Source organism: Pygoscelis adeliae, unplaced genomic scaffold, assembly GCF_000699105.1.
Source record: "Pygoscelis adeliae isolate BGI_AS28 unplaced genomic scaffold, ASM69910v1 Scaffold597, whole genome shotgun sequence".
Lineage (NCBI taxonomy): Eukaryota > Metazoa > Chordata > Aves > Sphenisciformes > Spheniscidae > Pygoscelis > Pygoscelis adeliae.
In genome coordinates, this window is record NW_008825148.1 from 437,452 (window position 1) to 447,933 (window position 10,482).

A 10,482-nucleotide genomic window follows, 5' to 3' on the forward strand; every position below is an offset into this window, starting at 1 on the left:
TGTGTCAACAGCTCTGATGCTGCTGCAGTGAGCGGGGTTGAACTCAGCCTCCAATACCCAGCCCGCACAAGTCTGTTTGCCTTTCTCCCCTGGCTGTCCAGCTTGGCCTGGAGTTGGTGGCTTGCCTTGGTCTAAGAGAATGACCAAAGACAGAGGGCCTGTCTCTAATTTAGAAAATCTAGATTTTTATGCCACTCTGGCAGCTTTCAGACAGTTTGTCTGGTAACACTGCAGATGATGGCGCAAAGATGTACGTACGCAAGAGCAGGAGGGTCAGCGCTGCAGACGAGATTGCCATGTCCTGTGCCACCTGGTTCTGGTGAGCAAGAGACGTGAGGCCAGAGTGGGATGTCCCGTCACATCCCCCTGCTCTGCCCTGTTTCGAACTGGAGTAATAGAGCAGTGCAATAGTTGCATTTGTTGCCAAAGTTGTCCCGGTCCAGTCAATCAGGCTTTGGTCCCTAAATCCTTCTAATCTCTTGCTTTTCCTAAGTTCATTAGGCCTTCAAAGCAAGACATAAAAAGACAAATCTCCTAGTGGGAAGTCAGTGATCCCTGCAGAAACGCCTCCAGATTGCATGCTCTTCTCTGTTGTTGAGACTAGTACACCACTCCAGGCTTAAATGCTGTGTGCAGATATATTAGAGATCTTTGAAAATGGATGCAGTGCAACCATTGCATCCCCCAAGGTTACTTTAAATTGAAGGGTGAAAACATTTGCATGTATTTTCTTCATTTAAAAGAACCCAGAAACATGCAGAACATCTATACGTTACAGAAATTAATTTTGTCTGTTCTGGCTAAATGTTTTCCCAGCTTAAAATTCTGTGCAAGACATTCTGTAAAGAAAGTAAATCTCAATAATTGTCAGTCTGGTCGTGTCTTGCCACACACACACTTCCAAGGAGCAGTGCTAACTGGAATACTGCTGGCGCTGGGAGGCAGCTGGAAGTGTGATTATTAACACCAAAACTGTAATCTTTTAGACATGTTTCATTAGAGTTTTCTAGCACACGCTAATACAGTTCTTCAGGCTCTGGGGCAAATAGGTTATGTTTTGGGAGGTGAGACACTAGCTTTCTGTAGTGTCTTATGCTCAGACATAATACAGCACAAATAATACATGTTTTTTAACTGCCTGCTTGTGCTAAGGCAATAGAGCTCTATGGCAACAGTGTGTAAAGTGACTCTACCCTGAGACACGCTCCTGAACACTAAGAAATTAATCACGGGAGAAGAATGCTCCTAGTACGTAAGTGGTACTTTCTTTGTTAAGTTCCTATTGCATCAACTTAATTAGCAAGTCCTGACCTTTAAAAGCACCTTCCATAATCTTCAAATTATGTATGTGAAAGTCTGCATTCCTCCTTCTGGCTGTGCTAGCAGCTTTCTGCACTTGTCTGGATTCATTTGAACTCCTCGAGCATGTGACCAGCTGAAAGTCCTCTCCCACTAGTGAGTGGTTATTGGGAACCCTCCAGATCTGTTGCGGATCTGTGAGATAGGGAGGACCCAATTTGGTGGCTAAATGTTCACGATCTCAAGAGAGAGAAAGCAAACATCCATTAACATTGCAAAGTGTTCCCCACTTAAATTACTGCACTGAGCTCAACTGCAAGACTTTAGGATAAATTTTCTAGTCTAATTTCTATATCCAGTGTCAGAATAGGGATGATGGAGCTGGTCCTGTTGATCCCATGATGTTTATCTTTGCTAAGTGTGTTCTTTGGGTTTAAGGAGCTGGGTCGGGAGACAGCTGCAGAACTCTTCAAGCCAGAGCAATGTATTGCACTTTTATACCGCTTTCTTACATATTACTTGTACCCTAAGTCACGGGAGATCTAAAGCAAACTCTATAAAATTCCTTCTCTATATCATATCCTCATTTTCCCAGCACCTTTGTGCATCTCATAATCCTGCCAGTACTACTAAAAACCATCTCTGAATGCAGCTGGCTTGCACTCTTGCCAGGACCTAAATTCCTATCCTTCAACAGAGGGGTTGCAGATTGGGGTTTGCTAAAGGCAAACACGAGCAGCTGATGCTGAACAGTTTTCCTGGGCATCTCTCCATGATGGTCTTGTCCATTTTCACACACCATCTTGTGAAGGAGTGTGCAACATGCTTGTGAGGGTCCCAACTGCACCAGGGTCCTTAATTGCCCCAGCCAGCCTCACCTGGTCACCCCCCGCCCCACACATCCCCAGCCCATTGGTCCTGGAGCTGCATTTAAGCTCTGTCTGTCCCCCCAGCCCTTGCTCGAGCCGACTGCTGGGAGCTGCAAGAGCCAGGGGGCTCCCCAGGAAAGACAAGGAGGGAGCTGCGGGTACCCAGCTGTGCAGGGGGGATGGCATCGTCACCAGCGGAGCAGGTACCCGAGCAGGGCTGGTGGCTGCAGCAGGTCCTGCCAGCAGGACCTGAGCTTAAATGCAGAGCTGGGTGAATTTTTATCAGTGCCTGTGAGAAGCCCCGACAGGAGGACTCTATTTGCAGATACTTTCCTGGAGGCTTTGCTTATGCTGGTGCAGCAGTGATGGGAACAGCTCGCTTGCCTCGATGGCGTGGGCTGGTTTGCCATGCCAGTGCTTGAAAGGGAGCAGTTTAAGCAGCATACCCTCCGTGGGCCACTGCTCGCTAATCGAGGCTCGTAGTGTGCTCATGGGTCTTTGACAATAGCCTTTGTCTAATATGTTTTTAATCAGTGTGTGCATTTCAATTTGCATATTAATAGCAAGGAGATGTTATACACTGCTGTTGATGAGATGGTTGTCAAGCCTATCTTTCCAGTCTGAGGAAAGAAAGAAACTGCATCTATTGTATAAAGAATGAAATTGCAGAAAATGCATGTTTTAGGATCTACCATTCTCTGCCTCTATCTTTTTTTATCTCTGCCTTTATATTTCTCTTAATGGCTCATATGGATGCATTCATTAATCTTTTTTTTCTTTCCTTAGAACAAGGATCATTTAACAGGAGAGTTAAGACAGGATTTTGTGCCCGTTGTGACAGCTCCAAGCTAGGCTAAACATAGCATTTTTGCTGGGCATTTTTGACTTGTAAAATGGCAAAAGTTTGACCCAGTCTAGGAGTCCATTTATTGCAGCTGACCCCAGCAGAATAATTAAAATGCCAATAATGAACAATGGCACTGCTCACTCTCCAGGTTTTGGCATTTCACAGCTGCCATAGGCTGCTGTGGTGGCTTCATCAGCCAGTGCTGTTGACTGGGATGTGGCAGCGGAGTCATCTCTCGCCATCCGTACAGCAGCGGTGGTGCCCGGGGGCACTGGGGGGGTGGATGGAGCATGGCACTGCGGAGCACTGTGTGCACGGCTGCTGCACAGCAGAGGTGTGCAGGGAGGAGTGTGGCAAGCCAGGGCTTGTGGAATGACTCAGAACAAGCCCTGAGAACAAATTCCTCGTGCCGACAGCGTTTTCCACACCTTCACTTTGTAAGACCACAGAAGCAGCAATGCTGTTGTCCCAGGTCCTTGGGCTGAGGAAAGGGGGAATGTTTTGACGTGTGACTAGGTGACTTGGGAGCTGAGCTCCATGGGCTTCAAACTCGCATCCCCTGCTGTCAGTGCTTAATCCCAAATCATCCTCATGGCTTTTCTGCAGATCACAGCATGAGGAGATTGTTTATCTTGTTTTCTTTCTACTTTTCCTATCCCCTTCTTTGACTCTTCCCTGCTGTTTCAGATGCACAGACCTTCAGCACTGCTACTTCTGGGGCTCTCCTCACTTTCAGCTTTGGGAGGTGATTTTCTGTGCTCTGGTTTTGCGGTCCACCTTCCCTCCCCCGTGGCTGAGCATGAAAATGGCCTGGAGGCAAAAAGCCAAGACTGAAAGGGGAGCGATGAAAAGAGAAACTAAAGAAATGGGAAAAGGAAAAGAAAAATCCAGAGGAAAAAGCACATGCCCACCAGCCTGAGTCCACTAATTGCTGTTGTAGCTCCCTGGCAGAGAAGGGGGCTGGAGGAGAAGCAAACCCTGTTGCCCAGCAAGGGTGGGTGGTGGGGAGCGTGCTGAGTGCTGCTGGGCAGATAGGAGCAGCTTTAAGCCAAGTTCACATTTAGCATCACTAAATTTTGAACGTGCTCTCTTAATCTGGGATCAAAGGACACAGACAGTAAAGGGCGTTTGGAAGGGGAATATATATATATATTTTTTTCCCCTCCATTCTCCTCTGCCAACAAAGCTGCCCTTGCTGATCCTGATGAGGAGCAAGGGGGGAGCACCAAGCTCCTGCATCAGGAAACAAGGTCCCCCTGCTCCTGCCTCCTATTGATCTGGAAAGAGCAGAGCAGAAGACAGGGAAAGCCACTGTCAGTCCTCTCTGGAGCATCCCCGTTTGCTGTGTAAAATGACAGCAGCAGGCACGTGACTGGAGACCAGAATAGGCACCGCTCATGTAAACACCACATAAATATTGAGTGACAATATTTTGAAAGAGGAACCTCTCAGCGATCTGTGAGCAGGGAGGCAGCGCAGAATTAGGGGTTTTCAATCACACCAGCTCCAGAAGAAAAGAAATGTGTCTGCTGCTCTGAAATCAGCCTGCAGCTTCTGCAGCCACCCACTCAGACTCTGCGGGACAAAAGGAACAGTATGAGGTAGAAAAAACCCCCTGAGCATTTGCTCAGAAAGTGGCTGGAGGAATGAGACCAAGCAAAGGCGTGGGATGGATGTTTCACTCCAGAGCTTCAATCCATTTATATAATCACAGTTGTTATCATAGTAAATGTAAATAACTGAATGAGTTCAAATTTAGTATTGGACAACACTAGCTCTTTATGAGTACACACTGAATTCTTGTGGAAAGCCTTTATTTCATCAGACAATCTAACAATATTTTAAACAATCCTTTAGGCGTTTAGTTAGGCCCATATTTTATGATTTTTCTCACTCCTGGAAATGAGGGCTATAGTCGCCAAAGCATAAAGCCTCCTACAAGTTCATGTGTTAAGAAATCACTTGAATCAAAAAATGTGGCAGTTTGGCAGCTTGCCTCTTACTACATCACTATAGCCTGTAACAATAGCAGTAATTTTATGGTAGAAAATACAAAAAAGCTGTTTTGCACCTTGTCAGCCCAAGGCAACAAATATCCAGGCTAACCTTAATTTATTTTTCATAGGATGTGGCAGCTCTCAACCCTCAGTGGCATCTGAGACAGGCATCAGAGCCACGACCCACCTCACCCAGCTCAGGAAGCATCCTTTCTAATTAGCACCGGTGGCGGGCTCTTACCCTTGCAGGGGAGCAGGCTGTGCAGCACCACGTGGCATGGTTGCTAGTGGAGGTTTGCCTTGGGTCTGAGCCTGACGGGGACTTCAGTCTCCATCCGGATTCCCACTCTGCGCCTGTGGGTGCTGGAAGTGGGACCCTTGCCACGTGAGGCAGGGGGGAGCTAGAGCAGCCCCACCACGTCAGCCAGGGCATCTGCAAAGCCTGCTCCAGCAGCATCTTGTGGTGCCGGAGTACGACAGACCCCATGCTGGCTGGCTGTCCTGGCTGTGCCCTGTGCTCTGCTGGGATGGGGCTGCTCCCTTTGCTGGAGCAAAATGCCTGTCCCACCACAGTCTCCAGGCTCTGTGCAGGTGGGCTGTGGTGGAAAAATGCTGCTCTGTGAGGTGAGATGAACACCTTGGGGTTGGAGGGGGATTTTCAAAGGCCTGGAGATAACCAGCATTCAGAAATAGATCAGAACAAGCCTTTCCATCCAGAAGGGAAGAAACAGTGAAAAGCCAATTCATAATAGCATCTTCTGTAAAGTCCCACTTGCACATACATTTAGTGCTGGTCTTAACAGACAAATGACCTCAATTCACTCACAGCTCTGTGCTATTGATTCTATAGCTTCTCTTAATGAGGAAATGATCATCTTTGTTAGGGAATGTGGAATCTAGCAGGTGCACAGTGTTAAGTAATGAAAAAGCAACTTTGCTAGTGCCAGGAATATGATGGTGTAGTGCCAGGGATGAGTGGGGCCCTCAGATGGACTCTGCAAGGATGAGTCTTTTATATTTGGCCTTGCAGAGCACGAAGACTGAGATGCTTGGGCCACTGGGCAATTGGGTTTAGGCTGCTAGGAGGGGGCTCTTGTTTTAATAGGTACCACTGTGGATTCTTCCTTGAGTCTGCCTTTGAAAGCAGTGTGAGGCACAGAGTGCTCAAGTCTATGCCTTCCACTGTTTCTGCACGTTTAAGCAGCATACACCTTTAGAGAGGTCTGGCCTGAGTCCAGCTTAGATCATGCATCTTTAAATCACCAGGAGTGCTGTCTCGATTGCTTTCCCCCCATATGAGTCACTTCCAAATGCAGATTTTTAGTTCATTAGTGTGGTGATGCATTAAAATGAATCTCGGTAAAAAGACAATGCTAATTTAAAAAAACCACACCAACAATTCCCACCCTCCACCCACCGGCTGCCCCAAATTCTCAGGTTCATTTTTGCCTTGACTCGGGCAGAGGGAAGGGCCAATATTCTGCAAAATTCCATCCAGATCCCGGTTAGAGCTTGGCGCAGCTAAACAGCTTCTGTACCCAGAGCCCAGGGGCCCCTACCCGGACTGGTCAGGGGAGGGAGTCCCTCGGGTAGAGATTCATTGCATTAAGCTGCGATTGCTCACATTGTGTGCAGTCAGCTGGTGCTCACTGTGCAGTCCTGTATAAAGCCTTGAGGTCTGTATGTGTGTTGGTGCTGCACTGACTTCAGGATCCAGACCGAAAGGTGACTGAATGACCATCTTGTTTTGCGTTAGCACTGATGGAATTAGATGGTGTTTTGCGGTATGTCGCTCCACTGAGTCAAATAGGAAAAGGCAAAGTAAAAGGGAGGACAAGTATGCTTTCTCAGCTGGCAAGAGCTAAAGCAAAGCAACTTGTAGAGGAAACCAAAATCACCACTGAGCTAAAACCTTACAGAATAGAGCTAAAAGGCGAGATGACATGCTCTTTTCTAGTGATTTTACTCAATGGGCAGTGAAGCACAGTTGGTAAGCAGGGCAGTATAAATCAGCAAAGTCTGTGATACAGCCCAGCCTGCACTGATGTGACCTGGAAAGCTCCTTAAACCATGCTATTAAATCATTTGCATGAGAAATGCAGACAAGCCCTGCTTTACCAGCGTGAACCAGCACTTTGGTAAAACTCATGTTTATTTTGAATGTTGTCCTGAGCATTACATCTATGGCCACTTAACAGTAAGTGCCTACAAGCTCTGAAAACAAGAAGGCAAAATCACAGACTTTCTGCTCTTGTGACCAAAGGCCTGTTTATTTTCTTCTCCAAATACCCTGGCTTCAGCCTTTCCCCAACACCTCTTGGGTAGGACCCCGCTGATGTTTTCTGGGAGTGAGCTCTGCAGAAGGATGGTCTGGGCAGCCTGTGTGCCCCTCTGTGCTCACGGGCGAGATGCTGCCCCGTCCCTGCTGAGCTGACACAAAGCCACCGCCGGTCCCTGGGGCAGACACAGGGGACTGGCCCAGAGCCCTTCCCCAGCACATCCACATGTGCTGTGAACACCCTGCAGGACAGTTACAGCGAGTAATATTTTGCACGTGTGTAACACTTCTTTTGAAGGATGCTGGTGAATGAAGGCGTCCCAGCCTAGTCTCGGAGAACAGCCATTGCTTCCAACACGAAAACCACACTCAGCAATAACACAGGTTGCCCAGGGAGGTGGTGGAGTCTCCATCCTTGGAGATATTCCAAAGCCCTCTGGGCAGCTGGCTGTAGGCGGCCCTGCTTGAGCAGGGGTTGGACAAGGTGACTCCAGAGGCATCTTCCAACCTCAACTAGTCTGTGGCCTGGCAGAGCTGGGACTGGGTTGAGGAAGCCCTCCTGGCTTCTGCGTTGGGGGTGTGTGTGTGGCTTTTGCTTTGTTTAGGAGGACAGTATGCTAATAAAATACTGCTTGATCCAAAGATGTTGCCCACAGGATCTCTGTTATTTCACACTTGACTTTGGCTGCAGGAACTGCCCCAGGCATTTTTGGTACCGCTCTTGGAGAAAGGCAGTGATACAATCAAATGCAATGTGGTGAGTGCAGCAGAGGTGAAATAATAACAGCATCGGATGCTGAGCATTTCTTTCTGGGACTCGTATGTAAAGCCTTCGGAGCCTGGACTATGCGGCCGTGCAAGGGCTGGTTATTGGCAGGATGGAGTCGGGTCCCTGCAGGCAGGGGGGGGGGGGGCCCCCGCCGCTCCTCACCTGCCTGGCACTGATGGTGCTGCCTGCCGCGGCATCCCGGGGCTCAGCCGGGCACGGGATGATGACGGCCAGCGGCAGGAAAGGCACCAGCTGGTGATTGTTCATGCCTGTGGCACTGCGCTTGTCTGGGGAATCGGATGCTATGCAGAAAGCCTGCTTCTCCTGCTAATTAAAAATGCTGCGTGCACTTCTGCGGCAGGGATGCTTCCAAAGACCCAGCTGCCCCTTACTAGCTCCAGGTCAGATCTGTCCATGCTCTCACACTAGCTCAACTGGTAACCGGCTAGAAATGCCGCTGTGACAGATGCAGAACAAACGGCCTCTGCAGCAGAGCACAGAAATAAACCCAGCGCAGGCCTTCCCACGGCCAGACGTCAGCCCCTCGCCGCGACGCAGCGAGGCAGGTCAGTGCTGGCTGGGCAGATACACAGCTGCCTTTGGGACACCGGTTTCTATTCTGGCTATAATCATAGCAATAGTGATGTCTGTTAGAGTTCCTGTTGACTTTCACCCTCATAATCAGTTCTATGTAATTTAGTATTAGTGTTGTAGTGATGATCTAAGGATATAGGCTAATTAAAGTTTGTGGTGAAATGTACTGCCTTTTTATTAGCATATCCAATATAGTTAGAAAACAGACAAGCTTTAGGGCACACAGATTCTTCTTTGGGTCTGAAATAGAAACAACAAGCTTCCAGCTAGATGCAGACTGGAAAAAAATTCAGCTTCAGTTTAACATAATTATGGCAACAAATTAGTTTGGAGGAAAAAGGTAGTAAGCACCCATAAAATTAAATATTCTAAACCTCATGTATTACTTCAAATTTGGGAGCTTTAAATAGTGTTACAACCATCTCCTAATTTCACAGCATTTGAAATAAATTTATTGTTTTGCATTGGACAAAAAATTGGAACTGTCACTTGGCAGATGTGACTTCCACCTGTTGTGGTTTGGGTTTAGGTTTTTTTTTTTACAATCCTCTCTGTTGCCATTTAGTGTCGTGCATTTTGTACGTGAGAACGCCCAACCTGGTAATTTCTGTTCTGAGAACAGGATATTTGTGTATGTACCATTTCTGAAGTGAGCACAATCATAGACGTGTATTTAAAAAGGAATATTAAAAATAAATAATTTGAAATCTATGCTATATAGTTGGATTTTATTCTTTCTGAGGATTTATTTCAGTGCACCTTTTTTCCACCAGCCAAACACTGTTTAGCTCAGAGGTGCTCTGGGGCGGCGGGATGCCCGTTTGGTTCATGCAGACGCCTTGTAACCACCAGCCTTTCCCTCTCCCACCCGCACGCCTCTGATGTTTCCTCTGTGCTTAAAATGGGAACTCCACTTTAATCACCTGCATCTGTCCCAGCTCTGCAGAGAATACCCGATGGGAGAATGGAGAAGAGCCCTGCCCGTGGGATTTAGATCCGGCAGAGGAACGCCTCGTCCCCTGTACTGTCAGGTGCTGTCATGCCCGAGGAGATCTGTCGTGCTCCGGGCGACATTGCGCAGCATTCCCTGCACAGGGCTGGGGTCTGGGAGGGGGGGTGTGGTGGGCGGTGGCAGGGGAATGACCAGTGCTCACTGGGGCTGGTGCCTCCCTGACTGGCCCAGTTTGTTTCATCCACCAGCTCCGTGTCTGTTCACCAGCTGACACCCCTTCCCTGGGTACCGCCTGCGCTCGGTTCGGTTTTGCATTCACACCCCCTCTGTGAATGCTCCTTGCCTCCTGCCAGAACAGCAAAACAAAGCCGTGCCGTTCCCTCTGAACAATTCAACACTAACACAGGCCAAAAGAAAAGGAATTTGGAAAAGCACATTAATCTTTCAGCCCCAGCTCACCCACTAACATGGGACACCCAGCCCCGACTCCAGTACAACCAACAGCATCTTCATTTGGACCTGTTCACCCTGCTGGGGATTTAACATTCAGGCATCATCACAGGGTCCCTTTCACCATTTTAATGAACCCAGCAGTCATTTGGAGGGCTAGAAGATGAAAACCATGACTAGATTACCCTGAGTGCTTCCCACGTGAGCTGCCTTACCGAGGCACTGCCGTAGGGCATCGTCAGTGCCAGGACCGCGACCCCAGCGCCACGCTGCTGGTTTGTGCAGTGTGATGGTCCAGCCAACGCGCTAACTCCTGCAGCATCGATCCTAGTGAGTACCTGTTGCTCCCCCAATCTGTTGTATTTTAGGTTTTGTTTTGTTGGTTTTTTTTTTTTTTTTCTTACACCTCCAGAGAGAACCGCGGCCT